At 36.0% G+C, this 15,649-nt stretch overlaps 1 pseudogene; it reads right to left on the reverse strand.

The window, feature by feature from the left end:
• Positions 1 to 2,666: 2,666 nt before the first annotated feature.
• On the reverse strand, positions 2,667 to 5,565 carry LOC120139529 (annotated as a pseudogene).
• Between the last annotated feature and the right edge of the window lie 10,084 nt (positions 5,566 to 15,649).

Below are 15,649 nucleotides of genomic sequence, written 5' to 3' on the forward strand. Positions count from 1 at the left end.
AATAATAAATCAGCCGCATTAAGTTGTATTCTTCATTTGATCCTTCAAATTTTATCTTCTATCATTTCTTATATCAATAAACCATATATTTCTTCCTATATTATATATCATGCAATAGAAACACTAAGAGATATATATATATAAACAGAGTAAAGAAGCATATAATCGAGAATTTCAAAATTGTAGTTCGGAACAACGAGATCTAGTGAAACAGTGCCAATTAAAAAAGAAAGTACAGAAAACGCCGTCGGCATTGCATTAGATAGGTAACAAACAGAGAAATCTGTGAGGAAAACAGGAAAAGAAAAAAAGAATATACCTGAAAACAGAAAAGAAAATGAACCGGTCTGATAAGAGAAGAAAATTCCAGCTTTTAGCAGTTACCGGAAATTTAAAAGGAATTGTTCATGAGTTTTGTTCGTATGTTTGATTAATGCAGGGGTCTTAAAACTTCCTGAAAATGGTAATATAAAAAGGAAATGAGAGGGAAAGGACTCGTATAGAAAACAACAGGGAGCAACTACGGGAAGGGAAAGGCCGCGAAATCAGCGAGAGTAGTTTTATGTTTTATTTAAGTAAATTATACTATTAGTCACTTTACTTTTAATTGTGTATTAATTTTGTCATTACATTTTAAAACATTTTAATTTTAACACTAAATTTTACTTTATATTATAATTAGATCACTGGACTGCTAAATTTAAAACAGAACGATGACACGGATGATCATTTTTGTTATTATGATGATATAGAGGTTGAAATATATTATTTAAATCAATTATAAAGTACACAATTGATCCTCCGATTATAGAGTATTACTTTGTTGAGTCACCTATTATTAAAAGTTACAAGATGGCCCTTCAACTATAGGGTGTTACTTTGTGGGGTCATCAACTATTAAAAGCTACAAGATGGTCCTTCGACTATTAAGTGTTACATTATAACGTCGAGCTAGTGCTTTGAACATTATGTTATCGAGCCAGTACTTGAAATCAATAGTGGTGCCAACGCTTGAAAGCAAAGACGTTACCGACAAACATCATTAAATATATGATTTTATCATTACCCAGTCAATTGAGAAATTTTATCTGAACAATTCAAATCGAATTGAAGGCGATCGAAGACCAATTTAAAGTTGTCCATATGTCAATGAACATTAATAGCACAAGGAAAAATAAATTGTGAAACTTTACAAAGCTGTTGAGAAATTTTGACCGTAAATGATGGATTGGGGTTTTAAGCCACTACTTAATTGGATTCAATGACCATGCAAGTTCATTATGGAATTTAAAGTCGAAATTCAAGTTCAAATTAAAACCTATTTTTTTAAGATTAAAAGCCCAAATTAAATATCAAAGTCCATTTACATACCCAAAAATACCTCAAAATCAACGTCTTTTTTACAAGACCAATCATAATACCCAAACCTTTACCCATTTATATACCCAAGTACACAAATCCAAACCAGGTTGAAGTCCAGCAAAGAAAACCAGCAATAGAGACCCTCGGATAAGCCACCAACAATGACCACGTTAACGAGAGAGGACACGCGGCAGTTCCCTATTCGCGTGACCACGTTATTTGTGTTCACACCAAGAAGCCCACTCTCGAAGCAAAAGGATTGAGGTTGCCTCCAGTCGAAGAAAAGAATCAAAGCTTAGGAAGCAAGGCATCCCCATCAGTCTTTAAGAGGACTTGCAAAAATTAAAACAGAGATGGGGGAGCATTATCATCACACACCAAAAAAAAAAGCAAGCAACATTCGAATAAAAAAGAGAGAGATTTCATGTAAAAGAAAAACAAGGAGAGAGCCCATAAGGAAACCAAGAGGTTTTCTTGGAAGGAAACGAAGAGATTTCGTGAATTGGAATATTAGGTGACCGAAGTACACATTGATAATAATTGAATCAGAGACGAAGAAATTTTTGGAGATTTTTAAATCTGGAAACGAAGAGCAGAAAAACAGATTGCAAAAGAGAAAATTGAAGTATTTCCTCCATCGATGGTAGACGTGCATATGGAAAAACACACTTCTGAGTCAGATCTAAAACAATGAGGAACACAACATACATATTGACGACGACAGAACCATGACAGAACCATATGAGAACCCTAAATCAAAATGGTAAGAAAAAAATATATAGAAATTAATTGAGTCACTTTCGTAGTAAAACAGAATGTTGCCCCCCTATAGGACTCGAATTAAAGTAATTGTGTCTACATGAATTGGATATATTGTCATAGACTAATTTTTTTTAAACAAATATTATATTGTAATCACTTCAAATTATTTAAAAAAATAGAAAAATATTATACATGTAAAGGATTCACAACCGTCAAAATCAAAATGATAAAGAAAAAGAACTTAGTAATGGAGAATGACGAAGAAAACAAGAGTTAGTGAGAGAGAAAGTCTACCAGCTAACATCAAGATCACCAACAAAGAGCCATCATAGCTCTAATATAATGTGAGAATTCCAGTATGATGCAATAACGATGACTGATTATGTGATCAAAAGAAGATGAAAGTGAAAAGAGGGGCTAGAAGCTTTAGAGTTTTGATTTTTGTTGTATTGAAAGAAACTGAATTTAAAGTACATTATCTCAAATAAAATTACAATGGGTCAAAAGATATTCCATAGCTCAAATGTAACAACCCAAACAGACTCTAACTGATTCTAATGGCCCAACTTTTACTATTCTCTAACAAATATGAAGCAATGGTGAATAAGGATTACAAGTAGGGATATCAATGAACCAATGGTGACTAAGGATCACTCAACTTTAACAACGGATAATGAGGGAAGCAACAAAACAGTTAGTCTGAAGCAGTTTAAGAGAGCAACTCTAAGGATGAAGCTTGGATTTCTCGTCCAGGGATGCTCTAACTGCATTCAACACTAATGGCATCAACTTGTGATTCGAAACGATGATTCCAGTATCGAGATCGAGATACTTTCCCCTCGAGAAATCCAATGGGTTCCCCGCAGCATCCGTGACCACTCCCCCAGCTTCTGCAAACGATTAATGGCAAATGGATGTCATCATAAAGCAGTAAACAAGGATTGGCTGCAGGTCAAATATTAACATTTTCATACCAGTTACAACAATGGACCCAGCTGCATGATCCCATATTTTCTCTCGATATCCATTTCGAGGAAAACGTAGATATATGGGCTCCATCTCCCCTGGAAAGTGCCCCATACTTTACTTGGCTATCCATTCTAACTGGTGCTGCTTTCACCCCAAGTTTCTGTTTTGATCTCAATCTTTTCACTACCATGGCCAAATACAAAACCGAATATGCATATCTGAAGAGTGAAACATGGAGAGAGTACCTGGGCAATTAAACTGGATAGATCATGCATGGAATGTGCCGCTTCATACGACTCGAAAAATGATGCTTCTTCAGGATTTTCAACACCACTTACTTGCACCTGAATACCATATAAATATATCGGATCAATAGCGGGTTTAACTATCTGGATCTGCAATTTAAATCCCAGATTATGATAAATCGTTTATGACCTTGACCGTTGAAGAACCGTCAAGTGGCTGCATGTAAGTTCCTCCACCAACTTCAGCAAAGAAAAGGCAACCAGCTTCATTACTCCGACGACATGGATCGTCAACACCGGTGGAAGTTAATGGAAGATTTGGACAAGCCAGCACACCTAAGACGACCTTTCCTCTGTCTAGCAAAGCCAACGCCACTGCATATTGATCTCCTCTTACAAATCTAATGTCAAATACCAGAAAAAATATACTAGTTCATCAACAAATATGTCTAATACGAATTATGTTCGATTTAAAGATGAATATAAGTCGAAGAAACATAAATGTCAGATACTAAGTTATGAAGCTGACTCACCCTTTAGTACCATCTACAGGATCCAAAACCCAGTGTCGACCTTGGGAACCACCTTCAGATTTGCCACTGTCAATGATTCTAAGAACATCGTCTGGAGATAAGGTAACATTGTATGATCCATCTCTGGTTAGAGATTCATTCACAAGTTCCGTAATTCGCTCCACCATTTCCCCTGCACCGTCTTTCCTAAGATCGTTCGAATCCTAAACATAATCAAACATCATTTAGAAGGAAAAAAAAAAATTCTATGGTTTAAGGTGAAAAAAGAGCATGGCTTATGAAGGCTCCTAAACACCTCTAGATGAAAATGAACGAGGCAATCTCTAACTTCGTCTTGTTCCATTACCATCCCTAACTGCAACCATTTTTCAAAAGAGCATAGAATTTTACCTCTTCGGCCACTAATGAGAATTCACCAGGAAATTCCTGCTGCAGCACAAAACTGACTAGTGCTTGTGAGCCTGACGAAAGTTTTAAAATTTATAATCAAGGTTAAAACATAAGGGTTAAAACATGCTGAGGTCAATAATATATAATTGTCAGATATTTATGTTAAAACCCTAGTTTTTCTCTTTTTTCTTAATCGTTGTTAATCTTTTTTTTCTTTATCTTTGTGATCGACGACGACATCAGTCTTGGTGCTGGTCTCCGGTCGCTGGTATTCATTATTTTTCTTTTACTTTATTATATCATATTTTTATTTTTTTAATAATTATATCTTTATGACATGTTTTCTTCTGTTTTTATGCATGTTTTTAGTCATTTGGCTGTAATTTTCATTTATCCTTTTTTCTCATTGTTGAATTTGATATCGCCACGACTGATCAAGATGAAGCTTATTTGTTATTATGATGATCTTCTCTGCTTTGGACCATCGGATTGGATTTGGATACACTATTTGAATTCGTTGATAGTTTTTTCACGTTGATTGACTATGATTTATGATTTATCAGTAGTCTTTCAATAGTTTGATCCTCTTTTGTAGTTCATTAATTTGTCAATGCAATCAGATATATTCAAATTTATTTGATTAAATTTTTTAACATTTTCCTAGTATGGTTCTTATATAATCTTAATCGGCTAGTTTCTTGTATTATCGTAAGTTAAATATTTTCATTTATAATAAAAATAGTAATTTTTATAAAAAGTTAAGAATAAAACGTAACTTTTCTTATGGTTTTAAAAAAATTTAATTGAGTAACCAAACGAAATAGGTAGAGTAATTTACCCTTATTTTTTAAACAATATAAAAAGGAATGTGAGAAGAGGATGCGCAAGAAACGTACCATAATCAGCAACAGTTACGGGACTTCGATGCCTACCATTTTTGGATCGGACATCTGATTGAAGCAAACCTTTTTGCACTTTCTGAACATAAAAAGAAGAAGAAGAAATATCCAAATTCAGGTTCCATATATAGGCAGCTTTACATATCAAAACTTGCACAAGCATCACCGTATATATATATCTTTTGATATAAAGTATGGTAATTCTTAAGAAAACCCCAAAAATTCAACTGAAAAACGAGATACAATTCCGTGAATTCTATACCCATAAGTAAAGCAAAACTATAATGAAAAATTACCCGACAGAGACTAGCAGCGAGAGAAGCAGCTTTAACGGCGGTAGCCAGCTCTTTATCGTAAGCCATTGCAACGAGATGAAAAAGAAGAGAGGGGAACCACTAATAACAACTCTCAACCAATCAAAAGGCGTTTCGAAACAATTACAGTACAATAATTGAAAAGTAGGACACCTTGCTCCATCAGCCGATTGGATGTTAAATACCTGCAAAATTCACGTGTTTGAATTATTGAATACATCCGAACAAAGAAAAATATAGTGAAATATTGCAAATTCTATGGCCTGTGATGCTTGGTGCTTCCTCCATCATAACCTAACTCTTTGTTTAATCATTTGACAAACATTTATTTATCATGTTCCCACAACTTGGATAGTTATTCAATGACTATTTACACTCGTTGCAAACTTACCAAGTATTTTCAGTAACGAAAAAGAATATTACTTTTTAAGAAGTTTAGGTTCGAACAATTGTATCTTCCTAACAGGTCAATTAATTAAGAAAATTCTGGATAATCATCTTATTATTCTCTCTCTATTTATATATATATATATATCTTCACTGCAGAATAGAGATATATTGTTTTTCCTCTCATTCTCAATCTCATTCTCGATCGTAACGGTTTTTAAAAAATTTCGTTAAGTGGCACATTTCAATTATGGTAATTTAGAAAAAAATTTATTTAAAATAAAAAACTTAAAAATATAATTTTTAAAAAATAAACTCAAAATTTTTGAAAATCTTAAAAAAAAATCAAAATTTTAAATTTTTGTATTCTAATCCCTATACCCACGCCTGATTCTCTAGTTTTGGTAGATTTTCCCCAACGTAATCCATAAAATTTCCACGAATCTTCTTGGTGGATAAGCTCAGTGACTTAGCAGCAGTGAGTCAGTTGTTTTTCATCATGATCTTGATCCGATTGGCTTCAACACTACTTACCGGTGATAGTTTCAGCAGCACCTCGTTTGGTTTCAAGGGACTTTCAGTCGCACGTAGGTTCATTTGGTTTCGGCAGCACCAGGGGAGGGAAGGGAATTTGTTTGGGGGAATTTGTTTTTAAAAATTATTTTTTAAATATAATAATTTGTTTTTAAGTTTTTATTAATATAAAATCTTTAAAATTATAAAAATATGACACACGTCATTTAACGAATTTTTTTTACTGTTGTTACAGTCCGGACATTTAAAGTGATAATATTTATAACATTAAATACATATACTGACCAAAAAAATAGTTTAAACACCTAAATAAATATATATAATTTATACTTTTTTTATATATTAAGCTACATATATATAAAAGACTCGTTTTAGTAATGGGTTTAGGGTTTCTTAAGCTTTACATGATTGAAGCCCAATAATGATTTTGGGTTTGTTATACCATTTTTTAAATAATGGTTTATACATAACACATTTTTATGAGTTATTTTATTAACACAATTTATCACATAAATATAAGCCTTTTTTTTAAAATAAAAAGTTGTCAATAAGAATGTGATATGTGCTATATTCTTATTAGACGTCAATAATTTTAAAATAAAATACGGAGAAAAAATATAATTTAGATATCAAAGTCAAATAAAAAAGTTTAGGTACTAGGATAGAAAATTAATTGAATTAAAATTCAAAGGTCTTAAAAAGCAATTAAATAAAAAAAATTGGGGTCAAGATTTAATTCTATTAATTTTAAAACTAATATTATCCTAAAAAATAATTATACCAAAAAGTTTTAGGAGGAATAAATACTTAATTGTAATAGTTTTAAAATTATCAGTGACTTAAAAATAATTAAACCATAGAAGTTTTCTTTGGTGGTTGTGGGGGCGGAGGGATATAACGGGCGATTTTCCCGGTATATCACCGGTGATCGGTATTATTACCGATCTAACACCGGTCAGACTATATTTCTCGATCTAACACCCTTAGCAAGAAAGCGCGCCCCCTGAACCGCGCTATATGCTGATTTGGCTCCACGTGGATATAGCGTGCCCCCTGCCTCGCGATATACGGTGATCTGACGCCACGTGGGTATAGCGCACCCCCTGATCCGCGCTATACCTGGATATCTGACACGTGGGGTATAGCGCGGTGCAGGGCGCGCGCTATACCCCTAAATACCCAACCCTTCATGTCCCCATCTCCCTATAAATACCCTATCCTCAATCACTTTTATCACACCAAATTCTCTCAAATTCTCTAAATTTCTCTCAAATACTCTCTTTTTAAGGTATATTTTATAATATTTTTATTATTATGTTTTTACTTTATTTAATATTTTATTAATATAATTATTGTGCAGATATATAATGGAAGGCAGTCTACTTCGCTCGGATGGAAATCATATATCTCTACACTTTGCTGATACGGTAACATTTTAACGTTTTAATTTAATTTAAATTATTAGTAATATTTAGTTGATTGATTTAATGCATGATTATTAGATTAAGAATTAAATATCTCGACACTTTACTGATACGGTAACATTTTAACGTTTTAATTTAATTTAAATTATTAGTAATAATTAGTTGATTCATTTAATGCATGATTATTAGATTAAGAATTAATTTTTATAATTATTTATTTTTAGGAGAAGGATCGTGTATTAGACCTTTTATTAGGAATCTTAAGTTAGTGATACCCAGCTGTGTCTTGCCGTATTTAGTAGAGGCTGGATTCGGTTACATAGGTAGATATCAGGGTCACTGTAAGATAGAGTCAGACCTAATTTCTGCCTTAGTAGAGCGGTGGAGGCCGGAGACCCACGCATTCCATCTTCCGTGCGGAGAGTGCACGATCACGCTTGAGGATATTTCTATGCACCTGGGGCTTCCGGTGGATGGAGATGTGATATAGGGATAGCTTCTGGTTCTTGGACTACTTTGTGTCGGGATAGTCTAGGACGTGTCTCGGAAAATTTTATCAGAGGTAGGATACCGTTAAATTGGTTAGATGCCAATTTTCAGGAGTTGAGCGCAGACGCCTCTGAGGATGAGGTTAAGATGTATGCACGGGCATGCATACTGCAGTTGATAGGAGGGTTGTTGATGTCAGACAAATCGCGCAACCTAGTTCACTGCATGTGGTTGCGACATCTTAGCGACTTTCATCTCGCCGGATCATTCAGTCGGGGCTCGGCAGTTTTGGCTTTGCTGTATAGGGAGATGTGTGGAGCCACTGACTATAGGCGTAATGCTATCGGCGGATGGCTCCTGCTGCTGCAGTCTTGGGCATGGTATCGATTGCCCTTTTTATGTCCCGTTGTGAATAACCCATTCGTATTTCCACTACTTCTGAGGTAATTATAAACCTGATTTTGTATATTAATAATTTTATACAGCGTATAACAATTGTTTTTCCTTGAATAGGTGGTCTACTGATAGGAAAAATCATCAGGAGCTACCTGATGATTAAGAAAAAATTAGGGTGTTAATCGATCAGAAGGCTGGCACACATGTATGAATTTTAATGTTTAAAAATCGATTTTAGATTATAGTTATATAATTAGATTATTATTTTGATAAAAATATATTATTGTTTTAGTTGAATGAGTGCCATATTCTACTGATGATGTGAGGGCGGTGATCCTACCTGAGTTGAGGGGTCCATAAGATGTTTGGATGGCGATGGTCCCTCTGATCTGTTATGCGACCGTTGAGTGGCACTCCACTGATCGCGTGCTCCGGCAGTTTGGTTGTTTTCAACCAATTCCGGAAGCACCTCGCAATATGGACGGTTGCATAGCTTAGATAGACGCAAGACAGATACAGATTGGCTGGTGAGGCATCATGGGTGGGTCGTGTTGTGGGAGGATCGACATCGGCGCCTTCCCCGTAGAGAGCCCATTTTTTATGACCTCTTAATGTATGCTGAGGATTATTATGAGTGGTTCAACAGTAACGAGAAACCGTTTCTACTTCCCGAGGATGTACGAGGGCAGACCTTTCCACAACGTCGACAGAGACGTTCACCGACACAGCACCATCGTCCCCCGACTCGTGAACGGAGAGCAGGTGCTTCCGGTTCATCCTCAGCTGCACCAGCAGGACCTTCCCAGCAGCCATCGCAGGCATATATGATGCCGCCATCGCCTTTCCATTACCAGATGCCGCCGCCGCCGCCTTCACCTGGTTTTATGACCCCGCCACCGCCACCGTCACAGATGACTCCTCCTGGAGGCTATTATGGGTCTATGTTTGCAGATCTGACTTGGGGTTTATATGCTAGATATTTAGCGGGTTCATCCTCATCACCCATGGCCGCAACACAGACACCTCCTGTATAGTTTTCACACTCAGCGATGTCTGGGTTTTCCAGTTTCGTATGCCGTGGGATAGTCATCATACACCTCCAGGGTCCTTATTCTATGGAGGTGATTCATCGTCATCAGCTCCTCATCAACCTGATGTACCTGCTCAGGATGACGACGATGACGACGATGACGATGGTGACGACGACGATGACGATGATGATGACAGCGAGGAGTCAGAACCAGTGATACGAAGAAATCCTCCTCGAGATCGACAACCACCGCCATGCGGAACACATTCGCGACGTAGGCATCGATAGATTTTTGTTTAATTGAAAATTTTTATTATTCTCATTACTTACTTATTTTGTTAATTTGTTGGATTTTTTTAATATATTTTAGTTAATTTTGTTTATTACCATTTAATCAGTTATTGTAATTTGGTTATCATTTACCATTTTATTCTTATTGTAAGTTTGTTGTATTTAAATATCAAATGTTATTAGTTTGATAAAATTTAATTGTGTTCATTTTTTTAATCTTCATGAGCGATTATCGAATGACATTAACTTGAAGTAAATGCAAATTAAAATACAAGAATTATTATTTGATAAACAAATACATCATTTCCTCATCAACTGTTACTTGATGACAACATAAGTGGACATGTTTTTCTAGTGTGTCCTGGGTTTCTACAATGGCCACATCTTCTGTCTTGTCTAGATCTTTCTCGAATATCCATATCGCAATGAATTCGATTGGATTTTGGACGACCACGCTCCCTCAATAAACTCAGATTTGGTACAATCGGAAGCCAATCTTGAACCTCATCAGGGTCTTTATCATTACCTATGGGGGGAAACTCAAATTCGTATACCTTAAAAACTTCAGATAGTAGGTATATGTGATCCACAAAATGGTTATAGTCTTAACGTGTATGCGAGCAAACTGCTATCACATGAGAGCATGGATACTTCAGAGCTTTAGAAAACCCGCAGTCGCACGCTTTGTCCCATAGATTTACTCTTAGCGACACAACTTCAATCCCTTGAAGAGGTCGGGGCAACTCTGTGACACGAAACATTTCATGCCTTCTAGAGAAGCTTGTTACAGACATTCCATTTGATACAACAATTTTTTTTATGTAGATCTGCAACTAATTTAGGGTGATAGACATGACCGCCTTGCATCCAGGTTTGAGCTTGTCCCCCGAGCTTCGCAAAAAGCTCCCCCAAACGAAAATATGTAGTTTTTACCAAAGCCGCTACAGGTAAGTGACGTGCACCCTTTAAGGTTGAATTGATTGCCTCAGCCAAGTTGGTCGTCATGTGTCCATATCGATATCCACCATCATATGCCTTGAACTGGAAGGCATATCGACATTGAGATCGAAAAAGCTCGCAGTCGAATGCCTCCCCCTAGAGCTTGAAGCCATCGTGTCAAATGGAAACTGCACAGATGGTTGTGTCGATGTCATCTCCATATTAAGGTCAAATGGATTTGCAGATGAATGCCTTCCCCTTAAACTGGACGCGGTGTTGCTATACGTATTGTTCATGGACCTACCTCGGCACATATCGTAAGGAGTTGCGGATGAATGTCTCCCCATTATGGCATTAAAATCATTGCACATTATTGTAGTGGGGCTGCCAACTTGATCAACTTGTTCAGCCAGCCCATAGTGTGAGCTTAAATATTGACCCCGAACAGCACGCACTTGAACAAAATGTGCATACATCTCAATAGCGGCGTCTGAATAATTACTTTGAGCTTCAACCATCATTTGAACATCATCATTGTTCGAAAGTTCGAACGCTGTATAAGTTAATGGCAAATGATGTTGGAAATCTGTACTGCAACGACGACATTCTTCTGTTACTTCCAACATGAATCTTCCTCGAAATCTTCGTTATTAGCTCCTCAAGAGTTATGTTTCTCTTGAATGATATTTTAACACGCTCATTTGATACGAAAACAACGTCGGTTTCATCTTCTCGAATTTCACCATCATAATAAACAATAGCTGAAAGTTGCGTCATTCTTTGAGTTTAAAAGTGCGACAATATTATATCTGCAAAAAAATAACCTAAACAAACCTGATTAAATAAATTATATATGAACGAAAATATAACACAATAAATTTTTTACACATCAACGTAAATAATTTAAATAATATAATTTTATAAAATCACCTATAACGAAAAATCACACGAGCTTGTAAATCAAATTTGAGAATTACGAGAATTATTACTCGTTGACGGAATTGTTGTATTAATTTATAAGAGAGAGAGATGCGAGGAGATGAGCCGGATGAGTGTATGTATAAGCATTATAAAAGATATAGCGCGGATCAGGGACCGCGTTAAATATAATTTTGGTACGGCTTATAGCACGGCCCCTGATTCGCGCTATACCCCTACGTGGCGTATAACGCGTATCAGAGGGCGCTATACCCCACGTGGCATATAGCGCGGTTCAGGGGGCGCGCTTTCCTCCACGTGACGCCAAATCAACATATAGTGCGGTTCAGAGGACGCGCTTTCCTGCTAAGGGTGTTAGATCAAAAAATATAATCTGACCGGTGTTAGATCGATAATAATACCGATCACCGATGATATACCGGGAAAATCACCGATATAACGTGTGTCCGGCCCTGATAACAGTGTCGTTAAAATATCTAAAAGCAAAAGTAGTGGAAAATTGAAGGGTTGGAATGGGAGGCAAGATAGTGTTCAAAGTATATAAGCATAGTTTCGTGGTATTATTATTTCCTTTGTCTCTGTCTCTTGTCTTGCATTATGGGGTTTTCGGTTTTACTTACCTATTTTTAGGGGAACTTTTAATGGTTTCCCCTTGTCTAGTTATTTATATATATTACGAGAAATTGATTTATATAATTTCATAATTTATAAAATTAACTTGAATTATATTTGACTCTTAAGTAGTTAGATCCGGAATGTGACATAACCACGTGTCATATATTAAAGGTTATTGGATTTTATTAAATTTATTAAACGTGTACGAAAATTATTTATATATTTGTTATTATTTACTCATGCGATTTCTATACCAGTGAATTTCTGTGATGTTCCATAATTGCGAATATATCACTAGTACAAACTTTAAGGGACGCAATGTAAGATCATACGAATTTTTAGACTTACATAGAGTATCTTGCAAGCAGTCACGCGTCGATCATTTATTATTTCTACAAACACACCCTTGTTATATCATTTACCACCTTATGTCGTTATTCGTGGTCTCTTAGTCGGAATCCTTAACCTGTCGGGATCAAAGACATGATAACTCCTAACTGATTAATATCCTTGGCAATATAAATACATGCTCCATAAAAAGGAAGAGGTAAGTCGAATCTTTCATCATAAGACCATCTATATCTCTAAGGTTATCAGAACCATCACCGGAGTCACTTTCTTTTATCTCAGATCATCCTCCATGATTGTTGATCATTCCATTCATCAACAATATTAGATGGTAAACTAATGAATTTTAATTAATTAATTTTGAGAAATATATAAAATAAAAGTATTAAAAAGAAAAATGTCTATAATAATAATAAGAGAAAATCGCCTCAGTGACCAAAAATGCCTTATAATATACGATTTTAACCAACTTTTTTTGGATTTGCCAAAATGACCAACAAAATCGCAACGCGAAATAAAAATCGCAACGCGATCCCCAGAATCGCAAACCAGTTTCCAAAATCGCAACGCGATTCTTGACAATCGCAATGCGATAGTACAAATTCGCATTGCGATTTTACAGAATCGCAACGCGATATGAAAATCGCAACGTGAACATAATCGCAACGCGAACACATAATCGCAACGCGTATCCGTAAATCGCAACGTGTATCCGTAAATCGCAACGCGTATCCGTAAATCGCAATGCGTATCCGTATATCGCAACGCGTATCCGTAAATCGCAACGATAATCAGTAAATCGCAACGAGAATCTGTAAATCGCAACGATAATCCGTAAATCGCAACGAGAATCTGTAAATCACAACACTGAAATTTTGGGTATATAACTACGCAACAGCAGCAAATCATAAACTAAATCCCTAAATCGCAACTCATTCCATCTCCATCTATCACTCTCTCCGGCGACATCCGTTCCTATATCCAACGACATCCTTCCCAATCCGGCAACAGGTTTTAGTTTCGCAGCTCGTCTGTTTAGTAAATTAATTTACAACCATGAAATCATCTAATGTTGATCATGTTTGGATAGATTTGTGTTTTGGAGGGTCAGGGATAATGTCATGGTGTTTTCAATATATGCCTTTACCCATGAATCTTTAACTAAAATTGTCTTTACAAAAGTTAACTTATGAAACTCTAATGCTACGTGTTTCAAATAAATTGAATTTAGAGCCCCTAAGTGGATTTAGGCTATAATTTAGAGCCCCTAAGTGGATTTAGGCTATCTTATCAGAGAAATGGTAAAGTTTATTTGTTAACCGACAATGAAGATGTTGAACGATTCATTGCTACTTAGTGTTTCACGATGATGTACATTGTATGTTGTTGAACCTAGAAGTAGTATGTTAGGTCAGTAGCGGGTAGTAATCAACTAAGTTTTTTCAAAACCCACAACCTTTCTCTAATCCAAATCCCAATCAACTTTCAGCACCAAATTCGGTTTTCGTATTGACCAGTTAGACGATTATGAGCCAACAGAAAAAATTGTGAGTACTAGTCAGTATTCAAAATTTGGTCTTGGTCATATCCGGACTTGATATTGGTCAACACGGATTTTGATGATGTTTCAGAAGAAGAAACAGACCCTGCGTGTAATGATTTTGATATTGGTCAATACCCGAATTTTGATGATGAAACAGCCGTTGTCGAAGAATGTATTGTTGATGATAATGAGGAGGAAGTTACGACTGTGATGAACATGTTGAACATCCATTCTGTAATTCATATAATCCTGAAGAAGAAAAAGAAGAAGAAAAAGTCCCCGAAGAAAAGAAAATGCCACAGCGTATAACTGGAATATGCCAGAATTACTTCAGATACCGGAAGAAGATACGAAATGTGTGGAAGATGGCTATCAACTAAAAGTTAACAAATCAAGCAAAGATCGTTTCGAAACAAGGTGTATGATTGACAAAAACTGTACGTGGCGTATGATTGCAAAGAGAATAAAGATTGCGAAGTGTTTCAAGTTAGGACTTTTATTGATAAACATACATGTTCAAGAACCCAAGTTTTCCTCACCATAGACAGGTAAAACAAAAAGGTGTTGGGTGGTTTTCTGGCTGAGTTAATGTTTTTGAATGGCAGGGTATATCGGGGACATGAAATTATGACTGACATGAATGCTCAATTCAAGATTAGTATATCATATTCTCAAGCTTGGAGAGCCAAATGTTATGCCTTGGAATTGTTGAGGGGGTCGCCAGAAGCATCGTTTGCCCACTGCCGGCTTATGTCACAATTTAAAGCTGAAAAATCCTGGTCGGTAACGCCAGAAGCATCGTTTGCCCAACTGCCGGCTTATTGTCACAATTTAAAGCTGAAAAATCCTGGGTCGGTAACTCATATCAAAACAGATAGAGATGGACACTTTGAGTTGCTGTTTATCGCCATTGGTGCTACGGTTAGTAAATAAATATAATTTTGTTGACTCATTTTTGTTAGTTACATGCATTTCACATTTAAATGATTATATTTCTTGTGTATATTATTTTCTAGATTCGTTCGTTTATTACTTGCATGCGCCCAGTTATTATAGTTGACGGAGCACATTTGAAAGGTCGATACCTTGGAGTAAACTTATTAGCAGTAGCCATGGATGCTAACAATGGGATATTGCCAATAGCTTACGGGGTTGGCAAATCTGAAACCTCTGATTCATGGACATGGTTTATGGGGCATCTTAGGGATTGCATAGGTCCTATTAGCAATCTGACAATCAT

This window comes from Hibiscus syriacus, unplaced genomic scaffold (assembly GCF_006381635.1).
Source record: "Hibiscus syriacus cultivar Baekdansim isolate YM2019G1 unplaced genomic scaffold, ASM638163v2 tig00110761_pilon, whole genome shotgun sequence".
NCBI lineage: Eukaryota > Viridiplantae > Streptophyta > Magnoliopsida > Malvales > Malvaceae > Hibiscus > Hibiscus syriacus.